This window comes from Felis catus, chromosome D2 (assembly GCF_018350175.1).
Source record: "Felis catus isolate Fca126 chromosome D2, F.catus_Fca126_mat1.0, whole genome shotgun sequence".
NCBI lineage: Eukaryota > Metazoa > Chordata > Mammalia > Carnivora > Felidae > Felis > Felis catus.
Window position 1 is genome coordinate 79718079 of NC_058378.1, and position 17893 is coordinate 79735971.

The 17893-nt window shown below is 52.0% G+C and overlaps 1 protein-coding gene across 9 annotated transcripts in view; it reads right to left on the reverse strand.

The window, feature by feature from the left end:
* The window catches only part of CHST15 (carbohydrate sulfotransferase 15), an 82278-nt gene that overhangs the window by 54421 nt on the left and 9964 nt on the right, over positions 1-17893 (reverse strand). Inside the window, exon 1 of one of the 9 annotated variants that reach the window (XM_045040794.1) lies at positions 13249-14026. The exons of the other annotated variants lie outside the window; for them this stretch is intronic. The gene's annotated coding sequence lies outside the window, so the exon portion shown is untranslated. Of the gene's footprint in view, positions 1-13248; positions 14027-17893 lie in introns of those variants that run through there. 9 annotated transcript variants of the gene reach the window in all.

Below are 17893 nucleotides of genomic sequence, written 5' to 3' on the forward strand. Positions count from 1 at the left end.
TGGCTCATTCCAGGACCAGCTGCCTCCAGTCCTCCCCTTCTCGGGGGGTCACAGGCAGAGCCAAGGGAGTGGCGAAGACGAGTCCGCACTTGTGTTCCCCGTGCCAATCACTCAGGAGCAGGGTGGTGGCTACGAGCACGTGGGTCACCCAGTCGGCTGGGGTTCCCGTTCTGGCTGCAAAGCCTGACCCCCAAGCCCGCCTCCGTTCCCCATCTGAAAACTGGGGATGATGATGCTAATGTCTAGTCTAAGCAAACTGCACAGAGCACTGAGATAATCCACGGGCAGCGCTGAGCAGGGAGCCCGGCGCCCCCTAAGTGCTTGAATAGTTGGCACCTCTCCTGATTATGCTTTTCCTCATCATTACTAGAATTCCTCTTCCCAGTATTACTCCTGCTCTTCGGGTCTGTGTTTCGCTAACACGTCGGGTGTGTTTCAGGTTCGGTCTGTCTCACTCAGCTCCGCGTGTCATTCTGGCCTCTTCTAGAAGGCTGGCTCGCCGAAACGCGTCAGAAATGAATTAACGTCGCTTTGCTGCCTGTTGCCACAACTGATCCTTCATATTCTAATCCAGAAAAAGAAGATCAAAACACATGCATTTTAATGTCTCCCGAATCAGTTTAAAAAGAATTGCTATGCTCTTATAAAAAAAAAAAAAAAATCTGCTTTCGTATCAATGCCTTGATATCCATACTCTTACATACAAAGCGGGGGGGGGGGGGGGGGGAAACAAAGAGGAAACAGTTCTTTTAAAAATAAAGACATTGTGGGGGCACCTGGGTGGCTCAGTCAGTTAAGTGTCTGACTTCGGCTCAGGTCATGATCTCACGGTTCATGAGTTCGAGCCCTGCGTGGGCTTCTGTGCTGACAGCTCAGACCCTGAAGCCTGCTTCCCATTCTGTGTCTCCCTTTCTCTCTGCCCCTCCCCTGCTCACGCACTGTCTCCCTGTCTTTCTCCCAAAAATACATGAACATTAAAAAAAATTTTTTTTGAAAGACCTTGTGAATAACTACACAGTGTTCCATTTTAATGAGCAACACAAATTGAAATGATTAAAGCGGGATCATTTTTATCTTACAATGCTAGGTCTGATTTTGGGCCTCCAGCTCACAAAACAAAGCACAGGAAGGAGACAATCCAAGCTAGGAAGAAAGTATCCCAACAGGTATGAGCAGGTTCCTCTCTGGGCTAAGCTGCATCCAGACAAGAGTGAGACATGACCAGCAGGGAGGGGACTCCACCTCTCAGAGGCACCAGGCTCCAGATCCCTGCACAGACATCCTGCTCAGCAGGGACCCCCGGGGGCCCCTCCCTCTGGGAGTCACAGGTCTGTGCTTCACCAGGCAAAGATACAAACTCCCACAAACCAACATCCCATCCGATTTCCCACTTCCCTGAAAACTCCCAAATGCAGGAAGAATTGGGGTCAACTGAATTCTGCAAGCCTGGCTTTTGTACAAATCAATGCCATACAGGCCATAAATACAGCCAGGAGACACAAGAGTCTAGGGAGGTTCAAGTTCATCCTTGCTGTTTTCGGACCCCGTCTGCTGGCTGGAATGGATGGCAACCCCATGCTGTGATGTCACCATCAAGGTCAGCCAGTGCAGAAAGAGAAACTCAGACAAGCAGTGGGCAGGGCCTATGGCCTTGTGACAGCTGAAGAAGGCGGGGTATTTACCAGACAGTTTATGGTTTCCGGGGTAGAAATCTGAGTCACTGACTTTAAACGGCCGAGCAGGAGACTGATGAACCAGGACCCGTGTCCTCCACGAGCTCCCACTGAGGGACACCTGAGACAGAGGCCAACCTGAGGCCCTCCCCAGCCAGCCAGCTTGTCCCCGCTGAACCAGGCCCCAAGCCTCGCCTCAGAAAGGCACAGATTTCTCTCTCCCTGCCTCGGCTTTGACATTTCCGGTTTCCCCTGGCCTAACCAACCAGGACCTTGAGGCATTAGGTTACATTAAACACAGTAAGAGTGAAGAAGTCACCCGAAGATGGAAGTGCCCCCGAATCTAAGTTCCCACTTAGACGGGACTGTTCCAACTTTGGACGCGTGGCCCCACCTGCTTCCCGGGGTGATGAGAGAATGCAGACGCGGCCCGGGGTGCTGCCAGGAGCAAACGGCAGAGGAAGGTCAAGTGGACAAAGAGGACTCTGCCCAGGCGGGAAGTTTTCTCTTGTCAACGTGTACTGGTGGCAGTGTTGTCCAAGAGACGGCTTTTAGAAGGAAAAACACCCAAAACCGCACACTTCGAGTTTCAGAATAAGGCACAACGTTGGTCTGAGTTCCCAACCACTCCCAGGCCAGGGCCCCCAAGCCCACCTCTGGGGGCGTAACTGCAGGGAGGCCAAGCCTCCACCTCCAAGGGTCATATTCGATCTTCAGACCGCACGCTCCACATGAACCCATTCAACGAAGTTCACGAAACCCCCTACCGTGTGCCGGGCCCGTGTGTCAAGCCAGGGGCACGGCAATGAGCTAAAACGAGGCCCGTGCAGAGGGCTCGCAGGCCGGTTGGGAGAGGCATCCAGAAGCCCACAAGGGAGAAAATGAGTCAGATGGGCTAGGTGCGGGGGTGAGAACGAGCTGGCGCCTGTCACAGCCCACCATACCTGCCCAGGACTCCTCCAGGGGACTCCAGAAACAGAGGGGCCAAGGCCTGGCAGAAATGAAACCCGTTTCACTTTCCGGGACACGTCTCTGTAGCTTAGTGTTTGCAGTATTCTCTCCCTAGGGCGCTGGCTGGTTACTTTCTTCCTAGGCGGGGGGCGCATCAGAGCAGTGCCCATTTCCAAGGCAGCCCCAGGAGAGAAGCTGCAGGAAGGACAGGGCAGTGGGCAGCTCACTGAGGGCTTTCCCCTCCTTGACTGAGGTACCCTTGGGGCCGCATGTAGGGCCAGGTGTGTGATCAGCCCCAGACCCCGCTTCCAGGTGAGCAAAACAAAGGGGGGGACAGCGGGCAGCTCTCGCTTCCTCCAGCGACCTGGCCCTCTGGCTCTGCTCCCAGCAGGGAAGGGAGAATCGTCCCAACAGCATGTCCCACAGAGAGAGAGAAAGTGAGCCACGCGCCCGAGTGGAAATGTCCCAGATTGAGTTCATTCTCCCAGATTTCCGTCAACCTGATCTTCTCCGAAATATTACCATTTCAGCATACGTTCAAGCATCCAAGGAATTAATATAATCGCCCGCATTATTTTTTTCAGACCGCGTCGTCCAAATCCACTGTGCATTTTACACTTCTAGCCCCTCCCAATCTGGATGCTAAATTTTCATCAGAAGTTCCTGATCCATATCTAGATTTCATAAAATGTTTAAAAAGCAGAGTCAGTACTAGGAATTTATCCAAAGGATACAAAAATGCTGACTCGAAGGGGGCAAATGCACCCCAACGTTTATAGCGGTGCTATTGACAATAGTCAAATTATGGAAAACAGCCCAAATGTCCATCAATTGACAAATGGATACAGATGTGAGATACACACACACACACACACACACACACACACACACACACTGGAATACTACTCAGCCATCAAATGAAATCTTGCCATTTACAACAACGTGGAAGGAACTAGAGTGTATTATGCTAAATGAAGTCAGTCAGAGAAAGACAATTAGACAGTATCAGATGATTTCACTAATATGTGGAATTTAAGAAACAAAACAGATGAACATAGGGGAAAACAAAGCAAAAATAAGATAAAAACAGAGAGGGAGACAAACCTAAGAGACTCTTTTCTTTTTTTAATATGAGACTCTTTTTCTTTTCTTATTTACATTTAATATGAAATTTATTGTCAAATTGGTTTCCATGCAACACCCAGTGCTCATCCCAACAGGTGCTCTTCTCAACGTTTTTTATTTATTTTTGGGACAGAGAGAGACAGAGCATGAACGGGGGAGGGGCAGAGAGAGAGGGAGACACAGAATCGGAAACAGGCTCCAGGCTCCGAGCCATCAGCCCAGAGCCCGACGCGGGGCTCGAACTCACGGACCGCGAGATCGTGACCTGGCTGAAGTCGGACGCTTAACCGACTGCGCCACCCAGGCGCCCCCAGGTGCCCTTCTCAATACCCATCACCCACCCCCCCATAAACCCTCAGTTTGTTCTCAGTTTTCAGGAGTCCCTAAGAGACTCTTAAATACAGAGAACAAACTCAGGGTTGCCAGAGGGGTGGTGGGAAGGGGGATGGGCATTAAGGAAGACACCTGTTGGGATGACCACTGGGTGTTCTATGTAAGTGATGAATCACTAAGTCTACTCCTGAAATCATTATTACACTAACATATAGCTAATCTGGATTTAAATTTTAAAAATAAATGAATACAATTAATTTTTAAAATAAATAAAAATAAAAAATAAAAAAAAGGAGAGTCACATGCCCAAGTTGCTCCAAACACTCTTAAAAGTTTTCCAATAGCTGAACCGAATATCTTTTCAAATTGAAATTAAAATTAAACTCAGCTCCTGGCGGGGGGGGGGGGGGGGGGGGGGGGGGGGGAGGAGGGGAGAGGGGGGAGGGGTGGGGGGGAGGGGAGAGGGGGGAGGGGTGGGAGGGAGGGGAGAGGGGGGAGGGGGTGGGAGGGAGGGGGCCGGGGGGTACCGGTCACATTTCACGTGCTCACTGACTACATGTGACTGGTGTAACCAAATGAGCAGAGCAGATACAGTGCCTCTCTGTTGTCACAGAAAGTTCTACTGCCCAGGGCCGCCCAGCATCCTCAGCTCCTTAACAGCAAGGTCTGTTTCCTATTTCCTTCATTGCCCTCCTTACCCAGCTTCCCAGCAAAGGCACTGAGAAGTCACTGTTTCCCACAAGTGACTCACCTAGGGCACCAGATAAAAAACACAGCTGCCAGACCCTGCCCAGGATCTACTAAATCTACTGGGGACACGGGGAGGCAGGTGGGCAATCACACCAGGGGACTTTTAAGCCTCAACCTAATGGCCAGAGTTTCCTTCCTTCCAAGTGTCCCTCATCCAGCCATCACCACTGTTGTAAGTTAGGAATTCACGGAGCCAGGGGGAGCAATCGCCTTGGAACTCAGCCGGGGCTGAGTTCCCCCCTGTGCTGGGGGAGAGTGACGGGTCCCCTCTCTCCTTCAGTGTTCAATCAGTAACAAGAGACCAGCCCACCTGCATTCAGCATTCTTATCACCACCCAGGGACACCCCAGAAACACCAGCTGCCTCCTCCCACTCACTGCTGTGGTCCCCTGGTCACACTGAACAGCAGCCGTGAGGAAAGGAAGAGTCCCTTGCTTCCCTTGAACATGGAGCCGAAAGGTTCAGCTGGTCAAGCTGCACAAAAGAAGGGCTTGCACAGAACCAGGTGGTTCTGGGACTGCACTGATTTGCAAATAAAACCTTCCCAGACTGGGGCACCTGGGCCGCCCAGTCGGTTGAGCATCCGACTTCAGCTCAGGTCACGATCCCCGGTCTGTGAGTTTGAGCCCCGCGTTGTGCTCTGTGCGGACGGCTCAGAGCCTGGAGCCTGCTTCCGATTCTGTGTCTCCCTCTCTCTCTCTGCCCCTCCCCCGCTTGCACTCTGTCTCTCTCTGTCTCTCAAAAATAAATAAATAAATGTAAAAAAAATTAAAAAAAAAAAACCCTTCCCAGATGAAGCCACGGAGTGGTGGCCACGCCCACTTGCACCCGGAGGAGAGAGGAATCCCAGGCTTCACTTGAATGCAAGCCGCCACCCAGAGGGTGATCACTACAATGCTGGATTCTGTGCTCTTCCCCGAGACCCACAAATCCCCACCCCCAAGTTCAGATACAACGACAGTCTTCCAGTGACACCTGACTGCGGGATGCAAAACCCTAGTAGGGGCAGGAATGTCCTTCCGGGGCATCGTAGAGACCTTCTCTTTAATGGTTCCTGGTTCATCCATGCAACACAAACCCTCAGAAGGGCCAGAAGTTATCCCCCAGGGCTTTTCCATCTGGGGCAGGGGGCAAAGGGGGAGTCAGTCTCATGGTATGGTTTGTCCAGGCTCTTCCTTCGGGAAACTCCTCCACTGCTGGTGGGAACTGTATCTGGTACAATTGTTTGGGAAACTGGCAGCATCTACAGGAGCCAAGCACACTCGTTTCCAAAGACCAGCAGCTCGACTCCCAGGTACGTGCCCAACAGAACCGTGTCCAGAGGCTCATCAAAGATGCACTAGATGGAAAGCCATGAACCGGAAATTGTAGTGTCTGCCCACAGTCGACTGGGTAACTATAATTCAGCTGCGAAAGAGAACCAGCTACAGCTCTAAGCAACACCAGGGAAGAATCTCACAAAGTGTTGGACACAAGAAACCAAAAAGAAAGGGACCACGCTGCACGGCTCTGTTTATGTCACGTACACAGAGGGGGGAAACCAGCCAAGGCTGTGGAGGTCAGGAGGGGTTGACTAATGAGCAGAATGGAAACAAGGCGGGGGGTGGGGGGGCGGTGCCTGGGTGGCTCAGTTGATTAAGCGTCCACCTTCAGCTCAGGTCATGGTCTCAGGGCTCACGGGTTGGAGCCCCGCGTTGGGCTCTGTGCTGACAGCTCAGGGCCTGGAGCCTGCTTCGGGTTCTGTGTCTCGCTCTCTCTCTGCTCTTCCCCCACTGGCACTCCGCCTGTCTCTCTCTCTCTCAAAAATAAACATTAAAAAAAATTAGAAAAACAAAAAAAAGAGTGGAAGCTGGTTGCACAGGTGAGTTGTGTCTGCAACAGCTATATGCATACACAAGGTGCTATACTATACACAAGGTTATACTCCAAGAAAAAAAAAGTTCATACAAAAAGAAAGTTTGGAATGGGTGGTGCTAAGTTTCTGCCCCCGTAAGGAATCAAGAGGGGAGCAGAGGGCCCGCGGGCACTCTGACACTGCGCAAACGCGCCAGTGCGGTCCAGCCCTCTTGCCTTGAAGGTGGATGTCCTCCCATCAGATGGGCGTCCGTTTCCTTTCAGAGGCGCCAAACTAAAGCCTCCCCTGCTTGTGCATTTCAGAATGGTTAACAGAGCTCGTAACCACCGAAGGCTGATTTTTATGACCCAGCTCGAAGTCCAGACGGCTAATGACCCCCAGTTGCCAGGCTTGAGGGGTTTCCAGGGTCTAAACTGGCTCATCCAGGGTGAACGTGGCCAGGAGGCTGCAAGCCCTGGGCCCTCCTCGGCCGCACTCAGGGCCTGCTCACCTGGGTGTCTGGGCCGGGCATCCTGGGCAGGGGTGAGGTCCGAGGTGGGGGCTTTAAAGGGGCTGGCTCGCGTATTCTTTCAGCCTCTTTCCATTGAGGGTTTCTGGGGGCAGAGGCTGCACGATCAACGGCGGGGCCAAGCCTTCCTGCCGCACCGCCAGGGAAGGGAACTCATCATTAGGTCCCTGATCTCTTACTGCGCCACCAAGGGGACCAGTACCCCAAGTGGGGGAAGACAGTGAGTCCCCACCTGTGGCCGTAGAGACTTTTCTCTCTGCAAGTTACTTCCAGACAATCCTTCTCAACTCTCCCAATGGAGGAAGAAAACAAATAGGCCCTCGGGAGCCCTCACTGTCTCCGAGGAAGCCCAGCTCCCCTCCAGGTGGAAGGCAGGAAGTGCTAGGGGGCATGTGCCCCCCCCCCACCGGGGCCACAGGGGTGCCAAGCCGGGGGGAGGGGTGGCGGCGCGAACGGCGGCTGTCGCAGGAGCCCAGTCTCCAGGAACAAGGACTCCGCACACTGTGAACCTTTTAGAGAGAAGCACAGGCCACAGCACCTCACTGGGGTGCGTGTGTCCCTGCCCTCATGCTCACCGGGCGCGCCCTATCGCTTCAACAGGTGCAGACTCTGCCCCTCGGAGGCCTTCCCTCCCTCCCCTCGGGGCCTACAGCTGCCTTGTGCCCAGTCTCCTCCAGCTTCGTCCATCATGATCTAGAAGTCTCCAACACCACCCCGCACCCTGGGCCCGACGGCTGGATGCACCAAGCGTGCTCACACACTACTCCCCTGTGACACACTCATCACAACTGAAATTGAGTGACCATGTGACAAAGCGTTTATGTCTAGTCTGCCCACTAGACTCTAAGCTCTGAGTCTGCAGGGCCCGGACACGTCTCAGCCACCACTCACTCGCCAGCAGCCAGCGTTTACTTCGTCATCTGTGTCCTTCTGTGAGCTAGGGCTCGCACGGTGGGAACACCGGGGCGCCCCAAACGGCTGACTGTCCACGAATGTTCTTTCTCTCCCTCCCTGACATCTCCTGTGGCACAGCCGGGGGGGGGGGGGGGGGGGGGCAAGTCCTGGAACCAAAATCTCAGCCCAGCCACTGCCAGCGGGGTGACCCAGGAACCTCTCTGAGCTGGATCTGTCCCTCTGTGAGACAAGTTGTCACGTCACCTACCTCTCGGGGCCAAAGAGAAGATGAAGTGAGTTATGTCAAGGACTGACCACAATGTCTCCAACAGGACAGTCGGATTTTCTGCTAGCTTTGTAGTTTCTTTCCATTCGAGGCCACCGTCCAAGAACGCTGGCCCACAGGCCCAAGAGCAGCCTGGTGCATTCAGCCACTAAGATGCCACTAAGCGTGGCTGTGCTAAGTGTGGCGTGGGGCGCAGGGGGCGGGCCAGACGGACAAGGCCCCGGCCCTTTGGAGGCGCTGTGGTTTGCAGAGGGGAAGGACTGCTCTGGCACAGTCACGTTCCCATGCTTCTCTCCCTCTCACTTTCCGCGCGCGCGTCAAGATGTTCCCCCAACAGCTTGAAAGCAGAAGTATTATTTAAGTCATCTCAGACTTCCACACCAGGTAATAAAAATATCGTGGGCTTTTCTCCTATTCTTTTCAAAATAAAAACAATGCCTGTGGAGGTCTTAACAGGGGAGAGCAACAAAACCAGCTTTTGCTCTGCACAGGAAGGTGCTATGCTATTCTCGTTAATTACTAAAGCAGTGACGCACGGGGCCGAGCGCTCCCTTGAAGGCAGGGAGGAGTTCATTCCAGGCCACCAGGTGCGACTCGGGGTCTCGGGCTCAACAAGGGCAGCTGTGGCTTCCAGAAGGGATTCCTGCCCTGCCAGCTCTTCCCCAGCCGGGAGGCAGAAAGGACGGGTCTCTCTTTCCTGGAGCTCACAGCCCCGTTCAGACCCGTCACCTTGCAACAACGAAGGACAGCACAGCCCCGGCTGCTTTGAGCTCATGTCTCCAATGACCTCTGTACAAAACCGAGGACAAAGAAGGGAAACCCAGCACGCGGTAACTCCCCCGGGGCCGAAGCTCCGAAGAGCTGACCTGGGCGGCCGTCCATCCATCCCTATTCTGAGCCGAGCACCGACCCCGGCGCTCCCTCCCAGTGGAAAATCACTTGAATCCCCATCCCAGAGCCGCAGTTCCAGTTTAAAACCTGAAAAGGCCAGGTTCTCATTTGCTGGAGCCTCCCGGCTCCTTGGCAGCCAGCCCCCCGATGGATGCTACTCCCCGCTTCTCTGGCTGGCTTCGAAGAGAGAAAGGTACCCACTGAGCGCGCAAGTCCTGGCCCGCTGTGCTGGGAGAGAACAAAGACTTTGCACAAAGAAGAGAGTTAGTGCTTCTAAGCCCTGTGGCCACTCGCTCCGGGGGAGGGGGGGGGCGGCTCCAGGCGCCAGAGTCTCCTGGAGAGGTGCACGGTGCCAAACCCCCTCCTCTGCACACTGGGAAATGACCAGAGTGACCCACACTGGCCCTGAAATCCTGGACTCTCTCCAGGGGCCTTCCGCTCAGCGGGGGGGGGGGGGGGGGGAGCCCAAGCAGTAGATTCCAGAGATGAAAAGCTGCCCCTCTAGGGACTGAGACACAGGGCCACAGACGAATACACGTTATCCATTAAGGGGCGCCGGATAATCACCGTTTGTCAGCCTTTTATATTGTGCAGTGAAAAATTACCAGGATTTTAGCTTTAGACACACACACACACACACACACACACACAATCTAGAAGGGTTTTACATTCAGGTTTTCTCTTCTCTAAGCTGAGCTGTCTGACAGGGAGCTTCCTTAGAGGATTTTGATGCTTGTGCCTGTCCATTCTGAAGAGCACGGTGGTGGGTTTTTCCAGATCCCTGACACCTGGAACCCGAGAAAGCCACAGGAAATGCCACCAGCAGGCCAGGACGATCGCTCCGGGAGCCAACTCAGCTCAGCAAGTCTCTCCTGAGCGTGCACAGAACCCACCGAGGCGTTACAGCTGCAGCCCTGCCCTCCGGCCACTTACACTCGACTGCTCACGCCGGTTGCTCTAAGTCAACTCGGTCTAGGATGAGCAGCACGTTAGATACCCAGGGCCGGCTCCACAGACTGCGACCCAGGCGGGCGCCCGGGCCCCCCGCTGGGAAGGGCCCTGCACTTGGTTCAATGCTCTTGCTGCCCCGACTTGAAAGTCTCAGTAATCTTTCAGGAAGGGGTTCGCTGTTCATGTTGCGCTGGGCCCTCTAAATAAATCCTACGGCCGGTCGTGGAGGTACCTTACGAGTTACGTAATCGGGATTGAAAGGAAAGCGAGATCACGCCCGAAGCGCTTCTCTTATTCCTGGGATCTGGGGCCGCTAAGGAGCAAATACCCAGAAATGGCATCACGCCTCGGGTCTGAGCTCATCGTGGGCTTGCGCAGGGACGTTTCCGAGAGCGTTTCGGAACCAGAACGTTGCTTTCTGTACCAACGGTGACGTTACCACGAGCAGCTCCCGTGGGCTTCCGTGGGCCCGTTGATCCTAACTCTGACCTACAGCAGCATCTCCTCCGATGCAGCTTTGCCTGACGATTTAAACAACAAGGGCCCTTCACTTATCACGCGAATGCGATTACACACTCTTCCCAGAGTCCAGCCACCGCGCCCTCAAGTGGAGGCCCCTTCTGTGAAATTCACGGCTGAAGCTGACACCCTTCTGGCCCCTTTAAGTGGGCAAATCTTTCCCTTAGTTGAGCGATGGGCTCCTTCCACAACCTGCAAAGAAGATGAGGCCCTTGGACGAGGGCCCTGCTCTGTTAGTTTTTACAACCGTCTCCAGGACCGTGAGGCTTAAACACCATTTACAAACAAGCTTAATTTTAACCTTCCTTTGTGGAGAATGCAAAAATCAATTAAGTATCTGCTGATAATGCCCTCGTATCTCGTTTTGGTGGCATCTCACAATTAATGCTGCCCGTGAGGCCGACGCACCGAGCAGCCTCACACATGCCTTCTGGTTATCACGAGCGTCACTCTGACCCACAGCTGAGCGCAGGGGGCTCAGACACAGCCTGCTGCGTGGGGATTTTGAATTTTTAAGAAATCGGTTGGTAGATGGCTTAATTAAAACACACCAGAGCATAATTCAGTGGGAATTGAGGCTCCCATCAAACTAAAACAGGCAGCAGGTATCTTCCCGACCCGCAAAGCACCTCCTGGTCTTTCACCAGGAAAACCAACCGCGCTCACAAACGGAAGGGACATGGCGGCAGATCTTCTCAGCCAACCGCCTCACGCTGCAGTTGAGGAAAGAGGTTCGGAGAGGTCAAGGAAGCAGCCCCAACACACAGAGCAGTCAGGGAGAGCTGGGAGCACAAGGGTCAAGACCTGAACCAAGGAAGGCAGCCCTACGAGGTAAGGGCGCGCAACCTCTGAAGCAACACTGCCTGGGTTCAAATCCCACCCTGTCACCAACTGCCAGAACGGGGGCAGGATGAACCTCTCGGGCCTCAGTTTTCACATCCGTTGAGTGGGAGTGTCAAGCGTGTCTATATCAAAGGTTGCTGAGAGTAAACAGAGTGCAGATAAAGGTTAGCACGAGCGCCCAAGGGTTGGCTACCGTTATCAGAACCCAAGCTTCCCGATTCCCTGTCCTGGGCGCCAATGCACTGCACTGTTCTTTACGGTTCCTTAGATCTGAGCATCTCTCAGATCTGGGAAAGAAAGTTGTCCATGTTCATGCACCAAGGCTGCGGGCCCACCGAGCACCACGTGGGTGCCTGGAGGATGTGAAATGCACATATCGCGGGTCTTCCAGGATTGGTTGACGAGTGCAAATGAATTTTAATTGATGACCAATTGGAGGAGATCCAAAGACAATCTAAAACACAAACGACAGCACTGAAGTCTATGAAATTCTAAAGTGCTGTGGATCCCTCCATGTAACAAAATTAAGCGGCAACAGAACAGCGTCTGTAGTTTAGTAACAGTATTTTACCCACGTCAGGCTTCTGACTGTGATAATGTCCTACGGTTACGTAAGACGTTATCGCTGCGGGAAGCTGGTTGAGGAGCACACGGGAACTTAGTACTATTTCTGCAGCTTCTTGGGGGTCTCAAATTATTTCACTGTTTTTCTTTTTAATTAATTTATTTTTGAGAGAGAGAGAGCACGGAAGCAGACAGAATCTCAAGCGGGTTCCACACTGTCAGTGTGGAGCCCGACATGGGGCTCGAACTCATGAACCCCGAGATCATGACCTGAGCCGAAGTCAGACGCTTAACTGACTCAGTCACCCAGGCGCCCCCGTCTCAAATTATTGCAAAATAAAAAGCTACAATGAAATCACAAGGCAACATCTAGGAATGCCAAAAGACTAAGGGATTCGTGGCAAGTTTTCAACAGGTCAACACAGGCACAGTTTCCAGGCGGGACAGCCCCACGCAAACTTGGGAGGAGATGCCGAGTGAACATCTGGAATGATTCTAAATCGAGCTCTACAGGAAAAAAAAAAAAATTGTTTCTCTTTTGTTTTTCCATTTACTTAAACTCCGAGAAATCCATGTTCTGTCCATAGTTTAAAAACTAATCATAAACAATATAAAATGGGGCTGTACGTCACCATCGCTAACGATAAACATTTCTAGGGAAGCTTTGCAACATTATACCCTTAAGGATGTCCAGGGAGGGATGAGAGAGATTTGAAGCCTATGCAAATAAGTGACAGAAATAATCTGTGGAGGGGGCCGGAACACCAAATAGGGTGTTCCCATCTGGGAACATGGGTTCCTACGGGACCTGGGGTGGGAAGGGAGAGGATTTCGAGAAAGAGACATGAATGGCAGGTCCCTCAAGGAGCAAGGTTATAACAGATGATGGGAAGGAAGCTCTGGGAGGAGCCTCCATCTGAGAGAGTTAAGAGGAAGCCGAGTCGTGAGGGACTTGGTCAAGGCCAGGCAGGAAAGCAACACTCCAGGAAGAGGCCATGCCCGCACAGGGATCTGCTTTGCCCCACTTCCCCGCCAAAGGGTCCCCTCTCCCAGAAGCGGGCCGCTGGGAGCCGTCACAAATTCAAATCATCAGCCACACGCTCACCTTTGGGAACTCACGGCACTATTTCGGTCTTGTGTCGATGAGTGTGGGTTCCGCTGTCCACCCTGAGACTTTGCCCTCAAGCGTGTGTTTGCATAAAAATAACTTCTGCTCACAAGCCAAACCCTCAGGGAGAGGACAAGGAGGATGGGGGTTTCTCCTGGTTCCCCCCCCCCCACTAGCCATTTGAACAAGTGTTGTGTGGCGAGCTGTAAATGGTAATTTGGAGGAAGACAGAAGCATGGACGTCAACCCAAGTGTGGTAGAAACCAGGTCCTCTGACCAGCTCTCCCATCCCATCAACTGGTTCCCTGTTGGGGTCTTGTGACTTGCTGTTCCCTCTGCCTGGGACACTCTCCCGGAGCTTCAGGTGGTAGTGCCTTCTCATTCAAGGATCCGCCTACTTGTCACCTTCTCGGAAAATCCTTCCCCGATCACCCAGTCAGCCACTGCCCATCGCAGACACTTCTTACGATCTGTTCTGATACTTGGGAAACTGTCTACTCTCCATCTCTCCCCATGAGAGTTCCAGCACAGTGGCAGGCACAAAGTATTTCCTCCATCAGGAAAATGACTTTTAAGGGGAGGTACAGAGCCTGCGTCAGAAGGGCTGGAGAAGCTCCCAAATACTCTTCACCAATGGCGCTGAAGGATCGGGGGCAAATCATTTCACCCCCATGGGTCTCAGCCTCCCCGGCTACAAAAGGGCTGTGAGTAGGCTAGGAAAATGAGCCAGCTGACCTGTAAGACCTTTGCTTTCCCACACGCTGGGTCAAGGTTTTCTTTTTTTTTTTTTTTCTTTTTTTTTTCAACGTTTTTTTAATTTATTTTTGGGACAGAGAGAGACAGAGCATGAACGGGGGAGGGGCAGAGAGAGAGGGAGACACAGAATCGGAAACAGGCTCCAGGCTCCGAGATGCCAGCACAGAGCCCGACGCGGGGCTCGAACTCACAGACCGCGAGATCGTGACCTGGCTGAAGTCGGACGCTTAACCAACTGCGCCACCCAGGCGCCCCAAGGGTCAAGGTTTTCAACTATCCAATGTACTCTTGCCTTTCTTCCCTTCATCCATGTGTCTGTCCATCCATCCATCCATCCATCCATCCATTCATCCATCCATCCATCCAATCATTCTTTGCCACGGGCTAGACCCTGGGAATATAACCTTGAGTAAGACACAATTCTGGTCTTAGCAGAATAAATAACCTCTACCAGCAGATGGAAAGGAAGTAATTCCTGCACAACCAGCTAAGTGCCAAAGGAGATTCTCAGATCGCTGGCTGGGCCGCCGTGGAGATGGTGCCGGGGCAGTTCCCAGAGAAGGAAAACAGACCCACGATCCCACAGATGCAGCAGAGTGATGGAAAATGTACAATAATCACATCCAAGGAATCCGGTCCAGAAACACAAAGAGAGTCACAGTCCAGGTCCCAACACAGACTGGGGACAAAAAAGGCTCATTCCTGAGGATCGCTGTCCCCCTGTTGGCCATGGAAGGATTGTAATTCTCCCCAGAAGAATGATTATAATCACTGCTGATTCCATCAATGGTTCTCAGCTAAAGAGCTTAACATGTGCCTACACACGCAGGTGCACGGGCACACGCACAGCTGTCCAGGGCCCACCCCCCGAAGACATGACGAAGGACTGGAGTAGGCGTATTTCTTTCGAAAAGCTCCATTGGGAGTTGCGACGCAGCACCCTGATTTACAGCCAGAGAGCTTCCTGCAAAGTTTACTTCTCACTACAATTGTAGAAGTGCATTACAACATCAATGACAACGAGGTGTATCCGTGGGGATCTTGACAGATGGGACTTTCTGAAGCATCCAGAACATCCCGGCCGTAAAACACTTCCATCTACTGCATCAGAATTTAAATGGCACCTGAAAACAAGTGCATGAGAAGCTAGAATGGGGACACGGCTCAACACTTCAGGAGGAACCCCCAGCCACACAAGCCGCCCGCCCCAGGAGGTGCCCCCGCCGGGCCGCCCAGGTCCGCCAATGCTCTGGCCCAACATAATGCTTCAAAAACAACTTCATAATGTACCCTGAAGTCACAGCCACAGCCCCTTGTTTATGGGCTCAGCCAGATCAGATAAAATTTCATTCTCTGAATTAGTTCCTAATTTAATTATTCCCCGGATAAGCGTTGGCCTCCTGTTGCCGCAGGGAGAAAGAACGAGAAGGCGCTGGCGCCACAAGCCGTAGCTCTTGTTTGGCAGCTGGTGGCGGACCAGCCACTCTCCGGCCTCCATCAGGTCAGAGGGGGTTACAACAGCGGGCTCGGGCAAGGTGGTCACCAACCGTCCACCCCACGCCAGTCAAGAGGGTGACTGGGTTTTATGAAGAGCTTAGGAAGAACATTCAGGACAACTGAAACCAGGGCTGAGTCCTGGCTCCGTGTGACCTCTTGGGGCCTCAGTTTCCCCATCTACAAAATGGAGCCAGACTATGATCCCCTGAAGGTCTTTCCTAGCTGTAATAAATTCAGACAATTCAGATGGGAAACAGAAACCCATCTGGGAATTAAGCCTTCCCTAGGGCCAGGAAAAGAGCATGTAAAAAAAATAAATGAATCTTATTATTAAGAGCAAGTGAAAATATCTCATAAACCATAACCCTAGAAATGGAAACACGTGTCCACACAAAAACTTGTACATGAATGTTTATAGCAGATTACCAAGACTCCAAAGTCGGAGACAACCCAAACGTCTATAAAATGTGATCCATCCATCCAATGGAACACGATTTGGCCATCAAAAGGAATGTCATACTGGTACATTCTACAACATGGGTCAACTGTAAAACCATGATGCTGAGTGCAAGCCAGGTACAGAAAAACCCGAAAAACAAAAACAAAACAAAAAACAAAAAAGCGCGCGCGCGCACACACACACACACACACGTATTATTTATACGATTCCAGTCATACACAAGTCCAGAGCAGAAAAACTGATAAGAGACAGAAGATGCCGCACTGCTTAGGACTGGGGGATCGGGGGGCTGTGCATGAGGGAAGTGGGGGCTGACCGCGAATGGGCAAAGGCTCTCTTTCTGAGATGATGGAATGTTCTCAAATTGAATGTGGTGCTGGCTGCACAGATCTGTAAATACACTCAAAATTACTGAATCACATGTTTTAAATGGATGGATTTAATTTAAATGTGTGGTATGTGAGCGGACTGTATCTCAAGTGAGCTGTTTGGAAAGGGAAGAGGTTAGGAGCGCCTGGGTGGCTCAGTCGGTTGGGCGTCCGACTTCGGCTTGGGTCGTGATCTCGCGGTTTGTGAGTTTGAGCCCCGCGTCGGGCTCTGTGCGGACAGCTCGGAGCCCGGAGCCTGTGCCTCCCTCTCTCTCTGCCCCTCCCCCACTCAACACTCTGACTCTCTCTCCTTCAAAAATAAATAAACATTAAAAAAATTTTTTAAACTAATAATAAGGGAATAGATTGAATGGACAAAAAAAAAAGCAGTCTGTTGCATAATTTTTAAAAATCAATTCGATGAGAACTTTGTAAGCTAAATATACCTACACACATATACATATATATACACACATCCACACGCGTGCACACACACCTCCCCAAACAGTTCTATAGCTTCAGGGCTGGTCCAAGAGGCACAAGGCTGATTTTCAGTGGGCAAATCTCCTTCCACAATCCAAAAAAACCGCTGACTCAGACGTGGGCAGGCCTGCATTTTTCTACTGATTTGTTTCAGTTTTAACAGCCGAAAGCAAATTTCCTTTCTACCCCTAATGGCAACCGAGATTTCATCTAATTTTTAATACTTCATTTTACTACATCATTAATGCATCAATTACAATGCAAATTTTGTCCAAGGCAAAGGATCCCTGGATTTTGCAACAGTCGACCCGTGGGCGAATGATTTTTTTTATTTTATTTTATTGTATTTTTGCCTGGAAGGTGCTTCTGGCGAGGAGGTCTCATTTGCTAAGTGCCCATTGTCTTCTGCACACCTTTCCACATCTAATTTCTCACAGAGACTGCTACAGCGAGTACAAATAGCTTTTCAAAGTTAGGACGACACAAATGTCAGGCTGCTCCCACTCCCATTAATCAGAGCGTCCCTTCAGCCTCTTATTTATTCCGACTGATAACTTGCTTAGGCAAGTTCAGCATGTCCTAAAAGCAGCTATTTCCTCTGACTCTCAGGACAGTGCACTTGGATCGCTGGCCCAATCCGGGGTCGCACAGGGCCCTTCTGGATCAGACAATCTTTTATTAAGAACTGTGACGGGGAACGAGGTGGGGTCGCATCACCGCGGGCTGGGCTAAAGATGACCACGGAAAAGGCAACCGTGAGTTTCTCGCACTTCAAGAACACCCAGACACCCAGGAAGTGGTCCTTCCTAAACGCTCACCATTTCTGAGGCAGGACAATGTTTCTTTCAGATAAGGAACGTTCACTGATGGGTCAAAGTAAGAACCAAACATGGAAAGTTCCACGCTTAACACTGGATGGCCCATCAGGGCAGTGCTGGAGCTAGCATCCCAGCTCTCCATACCGCTCTCCTCACACCGTCTCCCTGCCTCGCTTCCTCTCCCACGTGCGGCTCAGCATCCCTGGAGCCCAAGGAAGGAAAAGTTCCCAAGCAGAGGGAGGCCTGACACTCCTTCGGTC